This window comes from Nuphar pumila, chromosome 2 (genome assembly GCF_984573655.1).
Source record: "Nuphar pumila chromosome 2, dmNupPumi1.hap1.1, whole genome shotgun sequence".
In the NCBI taxonomy this organism is placed as follows: Eukaryota; Viridiplantae; Streptophyta; class Magnoliopsida; order Nymphaeales; family Nymphaeaceae; genus Nuphar; species Nuphar pumila.
The window spans coordinates 124,840,581-124,857,412 of NC_143250.1; the positions used below are offsets into that span (position 1 = coordinate 124,840,581).

Genomic DNA, 16,832 nt, shown 5'->3' on the forward strand with positions numbered 1-16,832 from the left:
CAGTTTTCATTTTTTATAATTTATTTTATTTATGAGCATATTAGATTTAGATTTATATTATTTCATCTATGAAAAACTAAAAATTTTGCATCTGTATTCTATTTTTCATTTTATACATGTTAGATCAAGTTCTTGAATCTTGTTTGATAGTCTTGCATAAATCTTGATTTTGGCCTCGCATTAGCAACCGTATTTTATGTATGTATTTTTATTATTTCGATCTAAATTTTTTATGAGGGTTATATCTATATGTTTGCATGAATCTGAAAAAAATTCATGATTTTTGGTTATTTGATGCTCATTTTTAAAATCAAGAAGCGAAACCTAAATTCTGCATCGTTAAAATGCTATTTAGAATTAGGAGCAACTTACCAAAGTCATATCTCCCTAACTGAAGATCATTTTTCAGATCCGTAAAAAGTGGCTTCTTTGTCTACATATCTACTTTATTTATTATGATTTTTATGATTTTTTATGATCATCTATTATTTTATTTTATCTCAAAATCAGAGCCAACTTTTCTTGAATCGCCAGGCCATGTCCAGATCCATATGCATCTTGCCAGAGTGATGTCTCCCTAACTGGAGATGATCTCTTCAATCCATAAAAAGTGACTGATCCGTCTACATGTCTAGTTTTTGTCATATGATTTTGGTGATTTTTTTAGATTGTTGTTATTTTTTTTAATTAGTAATTTGAATATGCTTTTTTTGAATCATCAGGCATTGTCCAGAATCAAGTGTATCTTGACAAAATCATATCTCTCTATCTGGAGATGATTTTTCTGATCTGTAAAATAGCATCTCTTTATTGTTATGTCTAGTTTATCCCTGTCAAATTTTATAACTTTTCATCTCTGTTTGATATTTTATTCTGGTCTGACACCATGATAGGTATAGATTAGCTTATTCAGCAACCGTTTTTTACTTTTTACTTTAATATTTATTTTTAGCATATTCATTAAATTTATTTTTCAATTTTATGTTGTTTTTAGGGTTGTTAGAATTGTTCATGTCAATTTTTATTATTTTTGAAGGTCATTTGATTTGTTATCTTACTGTTTTGCATAACTAGTTCCCGTTGGAGCTCAGTTTTACAAAAATATAGGAAAAATAAATATTTTTCTTGTTTATTTTATTTTTTCATAAATAGTTTTCATATTTGACATCATTTTGAACTTGTTTGGTCTTCGGGTTAGGTATATTTCAAAACCATTTTCTGAATACCCTGATTTTTAACATTATTTTGTAATTAATATCAATTTTTAGGGGTATCCTGCCGAGGAGATTTCTAGGCCCTCAAGCGAGCAAAGGAGTTTTTCGGGCTAGCTCTTCTTTCCCACCTACCGTCCTTCGAACCACCGTCACTGTTCCTTTCATGAGTTGCTGAAGTTGCAGACATTTTCAGAAGCTTAGAAGAAGTCGTGGGAGGCCTCAAGTCTTAGACCAAGCGCGGATCATCCGGTAAGATCTTCGCTTCCTTTCATTTTTAATTTTATTTGTTGCTTTTATGAAAATCAGCTAGACATAGTCTAGCCGTTTTTTAGTTTTTACAAAGTTTTTATGTCAATTTTTTTTCAACTGTTCAAAATATTTGAAAATCAACTTTTTGATAGCCTAAGATAGAGTCTTGAATTATTTTATTGTTTAGAATTTCTCTCTCTCTCTTAAGTTTAGCATTTTAACTAAACTCGTTTTTCTTGTGTTTTATTGAAACTCGAGTTCTACATTGACTGTCGTCTTCTCCATAGAAGAAGGCAGCCATTGTTGAACCTTGAAGCTGCAATTTTTTTTAGTAAATTAATTTTTAGGAGTTCCTTAAGTCCAGATTCATTGCATTTAGGTTAGAAATAGATTTTAGTCAATAGTTTGCTAAATTAGCATGTATTTTTTAGAAATTCTAGCTATTCACAATTTTTGTGTTAGTTCAATTTTTACCCATTCATTAGTTAGTCTAGTTAGCAAATAGAATAAATTAAATTAGTTTGGCTTAGTATAATTTGAAAAAAAATCAAATATTTATGAAGGGCAATTTAGAAAATTTAAAGAATAGGCGATTTTGGAAAATTGTGGGGGTTTCTAAATTTTGTGAAATCAAAAAGGGGAAAGAGTGGGGTCTCATTGAAGACACCAACCAAGAGGATCTCCTCCTCTTGTGATTTAAGTAAGTTGACTTGAAATTCAAATCCCTTACCTAAATTCATTCTGATTTGATTTAAAAGAAGATCATCTTCTTATTTAAGAAGTTAATCCAAAAATGTGTGGGCCCACTTGGGGCTGACGTTTTTTGATCAGAAAAGTCAAATATTTCCCTAAGGTAAAATCTTATACGGGCCCCACCTAAATCCCATTTTGTCTAGCATTTATGAATTGCCTATCTTCTTAGTTAGGTTAGTATAGTATATGTGATTTTTATATTTCATAAATTAGGTAAGTTTGACTTAGATGTTTTTTTATTTATTGTATGTCTATTAATAAATAGTCTTGCATATTAGTTAGGTTAGTTAGTCATTTGTAATTAAATATTCTATTTTCATTTCATTATTACATAAATGTTTAGTAGGCCCCACATAGGGGATGACTTACCTTAGATAATATTTATATTACTTAAATCTTGTGTTATTTAGGTAAGTCTTGTAGGCTCATGTTTTCATTTCATATTCATAGTTTTCTTTCTTCTTAAGTAATGTTTGAGTAGATCCCACATAGGGGACGGTTAACCTTGGTATGCACTCACATTAGTTATTGTTTCTATTAGCTTAGGGTTATCCCTTTAGTCTAAGTCGTTATTTACTTTTGTGTTAGAGTGAATTTAATTCTTTCACAATAATTTAGGTTTTATTTTTAGATTTAATTTTGTTAGCATAATTAAGTTCTGTTTACTGTATTTTAACAGAGTGTTAGGGCTGATATGTTTGTTATTGAAGTTTCATAGTGTTAATAGTTCATGAAGTGATTTGCCTTTGATTAAATTTGAATTGAATTTTAAAACCAGAATTTGTCATCTTTTGCACTCATCATTTTATGTAGATTTTTGTAGAGTTTTAAATCCATTTTTTTTATTCTCTTCCTCCATGTGTCCTTTGAGTGTAGATCAAATTTCAACTCATTCAGAGTTGATTTTGTCAGGTTCTTAAGCATTTTTCAAAAACTAGTTTGGCAGGAATTTAAATTTTGAGACAAACATTTTTCAGAATTTAGGTATTCTTAAAATGCCTATATTTTAAAAATTGGTGTTTTATAATATGCACTGGCATGCATATATGGGTATTGCTCCTAAAAAGCAAGGGGTTGTTATGAACCCAGTTGGAGGCACAAGATGTTCTAGTTCATGAAATAAAAATATACACACACAATTAGACACTCGAGCATAATGTATGAGTTATAGAAAACTTGGGACTTGTTCGTACCTTAGAGAGGTACTTGAGCTAATGAGCCCTGAGATGTCTAAGTATAACAATTATCAGTAAATGAATAAAAAAGCTTTAATTTAACCAAACCTGATAACTTATTCAGTGTTTTACTTACCTTGGAGAGAGTAAGGGGTACAATCTCGGGTGACCTTTTGTTGTTACTTTCTAGGAGCAAAGGTTCTCCATCGGTCTTTACTCACTCGTAGGTAAAGAGATCGAAAATATCAAATATGTCATATGTGATAGATCTTCAACTATTGCAGCTAGTACAGGATGCATTATATATTTTACTATAAGCCTTAGCAGGGTTTTCTTTCGATCACTAGTCATCCTCTTTGGGTTAGCTTCAGTCAGTTGCCTGGATAAAAATACAATTCTTGAATAAAATACCCTCATAGTGGTCTGGATTGTTGTGTCAGATTTTCCCCACATGTCCGAATAGATACTAATAAGTGAAATAAAGATCGATTGACTGTAACAGTTTTGATACTAAAGATATATCTTATTAATTCAAATTAATTAATGAGCATGATATAAGTGTTACTTTGAATATCCAGACATATGTTACTTGAATTGTATACCATATTTTGCTCCTTTTGAATAACTGCATGCTATCATTATAGTTTTAATGTTATTATTCTCGTAATGTGGCATATACCTATCAGGCTTTCATGAGTCTAACCCTTTAAAGGAATTTTAAATTACTGACATGGTGGACAGTGGATGACGATATGCAATGACAACATCGAGGACCAACACTTCTGAGGATGCAGTGCCAAACTTAGGATTTTGTGTGTTTTGATCCTAAGCACTTGTTAAACCTTTCATATGTCATTTTTTGAAAAGAATTTTATAAGTAATATGAGTAGTTTTGAGTTTTGTAAATGGATACTTTGATCTTATGATGATTCACACGTGTAACTCGCTCAAAAGTTGTTTAAACTCTCATATGATAAATATCATTTTCGTTGATTAAAATTTAAATAAAAAAATTCAAAAATTTGCTAAATTTTTTTGTTTAAATTTTGGGGCATTACACTAAGGATTCTAACCAAGATACATAGAAGCATATAGACCATTATCTTTTTGAGTTATTTTTTATGACAAGCCTGTTAATAGGAATGCACGAAAGTAACCTCCAATGTAAGTCTTGAAATAATTTCATGTTTTTTTAAGATTAATTTGTATGTTTGTGTTTATTAAGAGTGTTGCATTCATGTGATATTTCTCAAATTTCAAATGATGGAAGATTTCTAATCTTCGAGATAAATATAAACAACTGAAATCAGTAATGAAAAAGGTCAAAACTCAACTGAGACAATTGGGTGATAATGAGGTGGACGATCACTTAGATAATGTCTTAGAAGACTCGTAAGACACATCACTTTATTATAAAAAAAAATATTGATCAATATAAATATTTTAATAACTATTGATCATATATTTGTTATGTATGTATGTATATTTTCATAACTATTATTCATAGCTGTTTGTTATGTATGTATGTTTGTACATTTTCATACCAAAACATGTTACATGTTTCTTTTTACAGAATTGAGTTTTGCTATTTTGTGAACGAGTTTTACATTCAGTCCTGTCTATACATGTTTCATGATTTTTTTTCCATAGAACTGAGTTTTGCTATTCTATGTATGAGTTCCACACGTTTCAGTTCGGTCTATAGATGTTAAATTAAGTTTTGCTACTCTATCATAATTAGTTTCATTGTTCTATTGCAAAAGAATCTCACTTTTCCACGTAATTAGTTTTGTTGTTTATCGTTTCCGAGTTTCGCTATTCTTTGGATGAGTTTCACAATTCCATGACAAAGAATATTACTAATCGTACTTATGCTTTTGGAGTCAAGTTTTGCTGGAATAGTAAGGTTGTGAGTTTTGCTAAAAAAATTGTAAGCCACAGTCGATTTTTACTTTCTAACATAAGAGTAAAATCGTTAGAAATACTTGCAAATTCAGTAAAAATTGAGTGGGTATGGGTAGGAAAAAAAAGTTGTGATATTTTGCAACTATTATGTAAAATAGCAATTTATTATCCGAAAGAGAAAACAAAGTGATAATAATTTTGATTCGCAACCAAAAGAAAAGACAAGTAAAATAATACAAAGTATCCTTAGAGCGAGAGAGCACATCTAACGCACTAACAAATAGATGCTAAAATTGAGTGATAAGGATTTTAGGATGAGCATCATACATGGGAAAATAAATGCACACAACGGAGACGTCAATAGACTCGATGAAATCAAACCAACAGCAGCAGCACCCTAGGTTCCACATATTTATACGTTTTTTGGAACATCCGAATAATGCAGCCTAGCTTATGCTGCCTGACTCGATCTTTTGCTAACTCTCACCTTCAAGCCATTCTTTATGGACATGACCACGGAGAGCTTAGGAACAATGGCCTGGGCTTCCTCAACCTTTACTCTGAAGTTCAAGAGGATTGCAGCTGCTGCATGCTTCATCTGGGAAATGGCCATCTCTTTACCAACACAGCTCCTAGGTCCTCCATTAAAAGCAAGAAACCTGAAACTATTGCTTTCAGGTCTCAGCCCCCCCTTTTCATCTATCCACCTCTCCGGCTTGAACGCCCTGCAGTCTTTCCCCCACACCCATTCAGTCCTCCCCACTGTGTAGATGAGATACCATAGGACCATTCCTGGCTTTACAACTGTCCCATCAGGAAGTGTGTCTTCCTTTAAGACGCACTTGTGCTCTAAGGCAACAGGAGGGTACAGCCTAAGCGTTTCACATAGAGCGGCGTGAAGATACACCATCTTTTGCAAATCTTCTTCATTAAACTCGCACAATAATAACGATGAGGATGTTAATAATGACAAGACATCTCTTCTCTTTTCATCAACAATCTGCTTTAGCTCGTCTATTAGCTTGGCTTCCACGTGTGGGTTTTTGGACAAAAGCCAGAAGAACCAGGTTAACGTGGCTCCCGAGGTGTCCCGGCCGGCAATTAAAAAGTTAACCCCCACATCTTTGAGAAACTCGTCGTCATCCACTTGGGCTGCATAGCCTGATAATAGATCTGCGCTCCGGATGCTTGATGCTTTTATTTGAGCTATTCTTCCAGCTACATGACCACGCATCACCACCTTGGCATTGTGCAGTTGCTTCTCTATTCCAAGCCTGTATCGCCGAAGTAGCCGCCACAATCTAACTGAAGGAGTCTTTGGTTCAGATATGCATACAAATTCTCAAAAAAAAAAGAAAAAAAAGACTTAAACTCTTGAAGTGATCACAAGATAAAATGCATAACATTCCATTTTAGTCCCTATGTCCCTCGTTATAATTTATATTGGTTGACATTCTCAGAACTTGGTACGGGATTGGCCATGCGACTCAATGACTTGGGTGAATCATGTTTTTTATTTAATTTATTAAAATAAGTAATATTTTATAAATACAAAAACTTTTTCAAAGAGTATATTTATTTGAAGTATGATATATATATATATATGTATAATGTGCAAAAAATACATGAAAGTACTTTTTTAAAGGGGTTTGGGAGTTAAATGGTGGGGAAGCTGCACACTGCACAATTTTCTCTCTCTCATAAAATACATGCAAGTACCATTTATGTGTGTTTTTTATGGATCTTTAGAAAAAATGTGAATCGTTAGTTTTGACCAAAGAAACATACAGGCTCATGGTTCAGACTACCATTTTGTATCCTATATGACCTCAGGTAGCAATATCTTTGACATTCCCCGTATCACACCAAAGACATTTATAACACCTATGTAAACATTTCATTTGCTACCAGGAAGTTGAGATGCTCAATGTAAATTGTATATGATAGGTCTTTTTTATTTTCACAGAGCTTATTAAGGTATTTAATTATTTTCTTTCCAAAACACACCTCTACAATGTACCTTTTACAAATTCAATGGTTGTATCTTAAGGTGGTAGGAACACGTTGAAGTTTAATGGTTGTATCATCGTCTTGAAGAGTAGGAATGCTTTTGGTGCATGTAAGGTTTTTAAAAGTTGGCAGCTCCATATGTTGTTTGCAGAAATCAGAGACAAGAATAGGGAGGGCATGAGTGTAATATTACCGGGCAGCAGATGTCGATACACAATGGCCTCCATTGCATCATCAACCGCTTTGGCAAACTGGACAGTGGGGAAGTCCTTAGAAAGGCAGCCAGGGTCGGTCCCTAAGATGGCCATGCTTGTGCTGTCGAAGGTGAACCTCATGAACAACTCCTGCAGGTCAAAACTGGTGCCCTGGCCCGCAAGTTGACCCAGAACAGGGACAAGCCTTGTGTGGACCAAGTCATTCGAAGCCTTAGTCAGAAAGTCTCTAAATGCTTTTGAGTGAAGGTGTGCATGTGCCATTTTCCTCTGCACCTTCCATGCCTCTCCATCAGCACTCCCAATGCTGGTTCCAAACACCTCAAAGAACATCTCCTGGAACTCCTCACCCTTTGGGTAGTTCTGGAGGTTGGTCTTGAGCACATGTTCTATGTTTCTGGGGTTGCATGTGCCCACAAACTCCATGTTCATAAACCAAGGACCCTTGAATTGGTAAGTGCCCTCGGTAAGCATGAAGCGTTCTGTCAACCAATCGTAAACACGATGGAAGTTGAGCAAGAGGGAAGGCAACATGCCAACAACTGGCCAACTGACTATCGCCTCATGTCTTTGTTTGAGATAGTTGTGGATGCAGTAGCAGCTAAAGATGGCTACCCAAGTCTCTGGCCACCACAACATGGAAAAGATTTGGGCCAACCAACGCAAGGATGCGACCTCCATCGTGACTCCTAGATTAGCTTAGACTTAGTTGAGGTGCACTTGAGTCACTGAAAATGAAGAGCCTTTATAGAATCTCCCGCTTGGCATCAACGCGTTCCAACTACCATCCAACTGTAAAATTTATTAACTTGCAATGACTGAATTAAGCGGGTTGATAAGTGTCTACCATCCCAATCATTTCTTGGCCAGTGGGTGAACAGAAAATGGCCAGAACGTCAAAAAACTAAGAAAAAAATTTATATAAAATAGAAATCCAATCATTTTTCGGCTACCTACCAGCCTTGAAACAGCCAGAATGGTGGTTCGCAGGTGTAAACAGTTTGAGTGCAACCGAATCTGAGTCCATTAAGCGGGTTTGGTATTAAGTTTTACATTCAAACTTGAACCTGAATCTGACTAAAAACCCAACCCGATTAAGTGTAAATATTGGGTTTTAAGCTAGTCGGATCTGGGTTTCATTTTATCTTTTTTTCCATCTGAATCCGAATCCAAATCTGAATCCTAGTAGGCCAAACTCGATTAAGTTGAACTTGGTAATGCCTAAATCCGACATGAATTGGAACAATTTACATTTCTGTGCCTACGGTAGGTGACAACATCCCAACCATTTCCCAGCTAGTGACCTAAAAATTAAAAACAAAAACAAAAATTACTAGCCAGTTACTGACCGAGGAATGGCCTAGATGGTGTTTTCAGACGAAGCAGGTTATATGTTCCCCCCGAACAAGGCAGTTAGCTACATCTCATGTTCAGGGTCCCAAAGAGCACCACGTATGTAAGCATGTGCGTCTCGTATCCCCATGTTTGTCAGCATTAATTAGCGTTGGAGTTTGATGCGATTGCAAAGACTTAAGTACCCTCTCCTCCATTGGTGTAAAAAAAAATGATGATTCTTGAAAAGGAGTGGTTGTAAAGACTTAAGTGCCCCGAAGATGATTATTTAAGATCCAGTCCCTGCACTGCAGGATTATCCGAGAAATAAATCTTCCCTGGAGGAGGCCATGAACATCAACTCTTTCACTCTCTCTCTCTCTCCCTTCTCTATCTGCTTCTATGCACATCCAGCAGAAGATCCTACATTGCTCCATCAAGCACCGACTGACCTGAACATTGACTGTTGTGGAGCCTGATTTAGAGTTTTTACCCTTACAAGAGGAGGGTTTGGGGGCTCCTCCTAGCATGGGTAGCATCATTCAACTAAATGAGTTGTAGATCCTGATTCAAAGTTTTTACCCTTACAGGAGAGGGGTCTGGGGGCTCCTCCCAACGTGGGTAGCATAATTCAACTTGAAGAGTTGTGGAGTCTGATTCAGAGTTTTTACCTTTACAAAAGGGGGGTCCGAGGGCTCCTCCCAGCATGGGTAGCATCATTCAACTTGATGAGTTGTGGAGCTTGATTTAGAGTTTTTGCCCTTATAAAAGGAGGGTTTGGGGGCTCCTCCTAGCGTGGGTAGCATCGTTCAACTTGATTCATTGTGGAGCCTGATTTAGAGTTTTTGCCCTTACAGGAGCGGGGTCCGGGGGCTCCCCCCGGCACGAGTTCTGGGTGTTGTGGTCAAAAAATGCACAGGGTATCGTGGTGATAAAGACATATTTTTGTTCCAAGCAAGGTTGAAAGAAATCAATGAAAAATCCAACAAGGAGCATGCCAGAATCAAGATGTGGATGTCAAGCGAGAATGGTGTTGTGCAACTCAAATAACACAGAATAATAAGGTCTGGTTTTTAGTTAAACTGGAGAATGAAATGTCAATAGAAATTGCTGAAAATTTACAGAAATAAACTAGACTCAATAACAAAGACACCACTTTTTACAGATTTGGAATATGACCTTCGATTAGGGAGATATGGCCCTGACAAGTTGGTCCTAATTCGGGTAGCGATTTACAGCAATTTGTTTACTGAATAACACTACAAATCGCTATAGTGATTTGCGGAAGACACTACAAATCGCTATAGTGATTTGCGGAAGACACTACAAATCGCTATAGCGATTTGCAAAAGATACTACAAATCGCTATAGCGATTTGCGGAAGACCCGAAAATACTACAAATTGTTGTAGGAAAGCCCGATAACACTACAAATCGCTATTGGAAGACCCCAAAAAAAATTGGTCCGGACCGGTGGGGAGCCCCCGGACCCCCCTCCTATAAGGAAAAAAACTCTAAATCAGGCTCCACAACTCATCAAGTTAAATGATGCTACCCACGCTGGGAGGAGCCCTCAAACCCCCCTTCTGTAAGGGTAAAAACTCTGAATCAGACTCCACAACTCTTCAAGTTGAACGATGCTACAATCAGTGTGCAGGCCAGTCGGTGTTTGATGGAGCAATGTAAGATCGTCTGTTGGATGTGCACAGAAGTAGAGAGAGAAGAGAGAGAGAGTGAGAGGGTTGATGTTCATGGCCTTCTCCAGGAAGAACTCTTTGCCTCCCTTGATTTCTTCTCTAGAGAGAGAGATGGTTTTACAGTGTTTAACGGAAAAAGAAGAAGAAGACTTTGAAGAGTCAACGTCATCCTCGACTTTCTGGATGGAGGACATGTTTGTCCTTTTTTTGAACGGAGAAAGAAGAAGAAGACTTTAGAGAGTCAACATCATCCTCGACTTTCTGGATGAAGGACATGTTTGTCCGTTTTTTGAACGGAGAAAGAAGAAGAAGACTTTGAAGAGTCAACATCATCCTCGACTTTCTGAATGGAGGACATGTTTGTCCTTTTTTTGAACTATTTGTTTTTTCTTTTTTGAATAAAGGGCATTTTTGTCATTTTCTCAAACCATCACTTTATGAGAAGAATAGCAAGAAAGGGTACTTAAGTCTTTGCAACAACACCAGAGTCCGATGCAAAGTTATGTCAACATACACGGGAATACGAGCCCCATGTGCTTGTATACGTGGTGCTCATTCAAAGCCCCGAATTCAAAGCCCCGAACACAGACGTGGGATTCAGTGAATCATCCGGGGGGAACATACACCACCTTCACGTTTTCAGATTACCTTGAATGTAAACAAAAAAACATTTCTAGCCATTTCCAGTCGGTCACTTCAAAAAATGGCCAGACCAAGAAAAGGTGGAGAGATGGCTTACTCTTTAAGTTGTTGGGGGCAGGGGTGAGGTTGGAGAACCCTACCTGACATACCAAGTTGAAAACTTTGTGGAGGGGAGGGGGTGGTTTTTCTTTTTTCTTTTTTCTAATTCGCAAAATGGGGTTAGGCAGACCCCAACCAGTTACATAAGATCAGAATATAAAAGTACCAGGGGATGAGCACCATAGAGATACACTCAACCACACAGAAAACACACTCACACAAAATAATTTAATAACCTGGTTTGGCCAAGTTGAGCCTATGTCCATGACCAATAATATTTCCACTTTCTCTCTCTTATGCTCCTTTGAAAGAGAGGAGCTTATATTTATAGTCAAGAGGGACAATACACATGGGCGAGACTCCAACCAACCTCTCCTTCCTACTTGGTTGGGACTCCCTTGATTACAAGAAGTATGACTAAACAAGGACTCCTTGTTACTTGGAACTTTCACCAAATTGGACTCCTTACCTCTTCACATCCTTAAGGGACGTGAACTCTTTCTTAAGATGAGAGTCCAACTCCTTCAACACGCCCCCTCGAGCCAATCTCTTTGAGGTTGAGCTTGTCTCTTAACTGAAAAAAGTGTGGTGCTAATTGTTGTTGAGACGAAATAAATTTGATTTCAATTTCTTGCCTAGACACATTTTCTCGAACAAAGTGAAAATCAATTTTTCATTTTTACAGTAACCATGAGATATCTGAGAATTCTTTAACGTAAGCCCAGTGTTTGATGGTAGGTTGATGCATGAATTGACATGCTTTATTATGTGAGTATGAGATATTTGGCCTTGTGAACATTGCATATTGTAAAGCCCCTACAATTTGATATTTAGTTGGATCTTTCAATAGTCACCCTTCAAACTTGGATAACTTAACACCTATTGCAGTTGGAGTTATAAGAGGTTTTGCATTCTTCATCCCAGTCTTAACAAGAAGATCATAAATATATTTTGGTTGAGACAGAATTACTCCATTGTCATTGTGTAAAACTTTTATTTTTAAAAAATAATGAGTCTTTCAAGGTCTTTTATAAAAAGAAAAATTGGCAAAATTTTGAATGAGTTGGTGTATAATGTTGTTAGAGTTACCTATAACAATTATATCATCAACATAGACCAATACATATAAAATTATTTCTTGGATAATTTTAATAAACAAAGACGTGTCAACATTTGAACCCATAAAGTTCAATCGTAGCAAATATTGTCTCAACCTATCAAATCAAGCTCTTGAAGCCTCTTTTTAAACTATAAAGAGCTTGATTGAGCTTGTATATATAGTTAGAAAACTTCTTGTCTTCAAACCCGATTGGTTGACTTATATACGCTTCTTCCTTGAGATAACCATGTAGGAAAGCATTGTTGATGTCTAGTTGGTGCATTACTCAACCTTGACTGATAGCCACAGACAAAACAATCTGAATAGTAATGGGTTTTATAATAGAACTGAAAGTTTCAAAGTAACCAATACTTTCTTGTTGGCTATAATAATTGGCCACTAATCGAGCTTTGTATCATGCTATTGATCCATCAACATGCCGTTTTATACAATATATCCATTTACATTTGACAATATTATGCACATTATCAGGGGTGGACAAGAGTCCACATATTATTTTTGATCAAAGCATCATGCTCACTTTTCATGAATTCTTGCCACTTGGCATGGCCCACAACTTGCTTAAAAGAAATGGGTTTATTTTCATGGACAAGTTCACTTAGGAGTCATTCCAAATGTATATATTAAGGTCATAAATGTTCTTAGTTTTAGAGTGTTATCTTGGGATCTAGTTACCATGTGATGAGTTCGATTAGACTGCAGAGAAGGTTCTCGCAGTTCATTTAGTTCATATCCAATGGTTTGGGTTGACTCTTCTGGTGGTGACAACTCAGTTTGGTGTGACTCGAAATTCGCTACATGTGATGACTTGCTTGTTTGGCCTTATATAGAAAGAGAAGAGACACACGGCTGAAGATGATTGCAATCTAGGTTGGATGTTGGGCTGACCGGGCAAATTGCTGATCTTCTTTAACCAGCATGTCACTTCATTACTAGTGATTGAGTCTCTCATGCCATTATACAAATTTTTTTCCATTAAATATAACATGTCTGAAATGTAAACTCTTTTGAAAATAGGGTCAAAGCATATATAACCTTTATAACTAGAGGTATATCTAATAAATGCACACGCCTTGAACTTAGGTGATAATTTAGAACTAGAATAAAGAGCCAACAAAGGATAACAAGTACACCCAACTATTTTTAAATGATCATACACAAGATGTTTTTTTACTAGTAGCTCATAAAGAGTTTTACCACTCAATTTTATACTTGAAAGATGATTTATGAGATGAGTAGCATGTTTAAACACATCAAACCAAAATGTTAAATTCAATGAAGAATATGTGAGCATACTAAGACCATAATATCATTTTGTTGAAGGGCATATGGACACGTAAGATCTTCAGATCTCATGATGATCCAAAAACTCACTGAAGGCATTATTAACAAACCCTCCCCCTCCGTCACTATGAAATATTTCAATATTATGACCTATTTTTTATCAACAATAACCTTGAATTTTTGAAAACATGACAACGTATTTGACTTTCTTTTCAACAAAAATAGGCAAGAAAAAACTGAAAAATCATTAACAATAAGCAAATAGAAAGAGTACCCTTCTACAGATGTGACAAGATTAGGTCTCCAGAGGTCATCATGAACCAACTCTAGAGGACTTTTAGCAACAGATTCTGGCAACTCAAAAGAAAGCTTATGCATTTTACTAACCAAGCAAATAGAATAGAAATTTAAAAGTTTGTCACCAGATAAACTCAAGTAATTGTTTTGTCTAAGTAAATCAAGAATATTTTGACTAGGATGCTCTAATCTAAGATGCCACTGTTGAATAGAAAAGTTCACTTCTACAACAAATGCTTTTTCTTCCAGCGTTGATTTTTCCTTGTTGACCGACCACATATAGACGCCTCCCCTACTCGGTCCTTTTTGAAGTATATTCCTTTTTTTATCCTTAACATATAAGCAATTTGGGTGAAACTCAACATAACAAATATTATCTCTAGTAAACTTAGCTACATAAATCAAATTACGCTTGATCTAAGACACATGCAGGGATGTACAACGAGCTGAGCTAGTTCGGGCTTGACTCGAGCTCGACCCGTTTAGGCTTGGCTCAAGCTCGTTGATCATGCATATATTTGCATATTTTATTCATTCTATTTTATACATGATCCGTTGAAAAATCATGTTAAAAACCCAGTCTTATCGGTATTTTTGAGAATTTGCATTTAAATTAAAAATAAAGGAAAAATAGTATTTTTAAATACTTTCCTACATTTTTCAATGTTTGATTTTGTTTAGGAAGTTTTTATTAGTGTAGATGTGTCTAAGTCACATTTTATTGGGTTTAAGAGAGGTAGTTTTATGAAACGCATTTTTTCAAAAGTACTATTTTGAAAATTTTAAAAATATATTAAAGTTTTCTTAAAAAAACATGTTAACCTAATTTTCATAATATAAATAGTATTTTTTAAGAGAGAGAAAACCATTTTTTCCCATCTCTGTAGCATGCGCCGACCCTCTCTCTCTCTCACTCTCTCGCTCTCCTCTCTGCCTTCCTTTCTTCTCCTTTTTCAATCGAACGGTTGCCTACCTCTTTCTTCTTGCTTCTTATATTTTCACTCTTTCTTCTAAACCTCGTCATTATCAGTTTTCGCATCTTCTCTGTCGGAGAGAGAAAGGAGTTCGCTTGATTGCAGTGGGAAAGACCATCTTCTTCTTAATCCTTCCGTCAGAAGTGGATCGTATGGTTTGCTTCTTCTTCCCCATTTTACCGTAGTTTTAGTTTTTGCATATCATAAATCATGTCATTGCATATTCTGTATATTTAGTTTAGATTAGTTTTAGATTTAGCATCTGAAAAATAAAAAGAAAGAAATATATTTTGCTTAATCTAGTTTAACAATTTTTTTTATTTGTGCGTATTGATAGTTTTAACATAGGAGCTTCTACAATGTTCATGAATTTTAATTTAGTTTAGGTTAGATTTAGGTTAAAGTAGTTAGATCATATTCTTTTGATTTCAGTATTTTTTTATTGGTTTTTTAGCCGACGATATTTTTAGATTCTTTTTAAATCATTTTAATTCTAGGTATTTTAATATTGTTATTTACTGATTGATTTGTTGTTAAAAGGTTAATTTAGGTTCAGATTAAATCACATTTTTCTTTTATTATTTTTATCAGATTAAATTAGCATAGCTCCGAGTTATAGTTAGTTGTAGTTGATTATTTTTTTTTGTAAAACTATTAGCTTAAGTATTTATTTTTTTTAGAGAACCATTAAATTATTGTCCTTCATTAGTTAAAGTTCAATTAGATTTAATTGCAGATTTTTTATTTCATTCAGCAAATTAGAATTAAGTGTTAACCTAAATTTATCGTTACTCTGTTTAGCCAAATTAGCTAGTAGTGTTTCTTTGCAATTTTTTTATTCATTAGTTCTTAATCAAGTCTGGTTTCCACAATTATTAGAGCAGAATAAGTAGTTTAATTATGTTAGTTCAATCGTTAATAGTTTAGCATAACCCGATCATATTTTTATTAGGTTTAATCATTAATAGTGTATTCCCTTCAGTAATAGTCAGTTTTTCCTTTAGAATCGTTCACATTAAAAAATTTCTTATTCACGTTTTGTTGTAGCTTTATATCAATTAGTATAGTTTAGTTTTAATTTCATTCACGTTATTTAAGTAGTTTAGTTCAGATTTGTTTATTGTGTCTTGCATATTTAGTCAAAGTAATAGATAACCATTTTTTTTATTATTCTATTTATTTATTGATTTAGTTAGATAGATTGCCTAGCTTAATTTTAATTTTTTAATTAGTACTGAGAAACCGTGCAGCATATAGGTTGTTAAAATTAATTTAGTTTTTTTTTAGTTAATTTGTTATTAGTTAGTTTCTTGAATTATTTAATCATTAGCTTATTATAATTAGTTTCTTGATTGTTAGTTAGTTAGTTTAGCTATTTTGTCATCTAGTGGTTTAAGTTGTTACAAGTTAGTCATAGTTACATATAGTTAGTTTATTTCAGATTTTTTTTTTTAAATTTTTAGCTGAAACTAACCTTGAATTTCTTATAGTTTTTTTTTTCTCTGTTTTGTGTTTCGTTTTGTGACTTTTGCAGGAAAGCATTTAGATGTACAGTGCACCCTCGAAAATACCCGCGAAGAACCCTCTAAAGTCCCCTCAAAAGGCCCTTCAGACCCTTAGAAAGCTTCTCAGGGAGCCCTCAGGAAATAAGAAAAGCAAAAGTTCAAGAAAACAAGAAGGGACTAAAGACTCGAAGCACTGAAGACTTTTTCTTCTTTCTTTCTAGCTTAGGATTTATTTTATTTCATTAATTGAGTTTGTAATAAGGCACTTTATTTTTAGTTGTTTAAGCCTTCCGCAAAGGGCCACACTTTTGTTTATTTCATTAATTAATTTTTTTTTTCAAGGCAATAAAGCGTAGTTTAGCTTT

The 16,832-nt window shown here is 34.8% G+C and overlaps 1 pseudogene; it reads right to left on the reverse strand.

Annotated features, from left to right (window-relative positions):
• Positions 1-5,747: 5,747 nt before the first annotated feature.
• Positions 5,748-8,199, reverse strand: LOC149847011 (cytochrome P450 86B1 pseudogene; annotated as a pseudogene).
• Between the last annotated feature and the right edge of the window lie 8,633 nt (positions 8,200-16,832).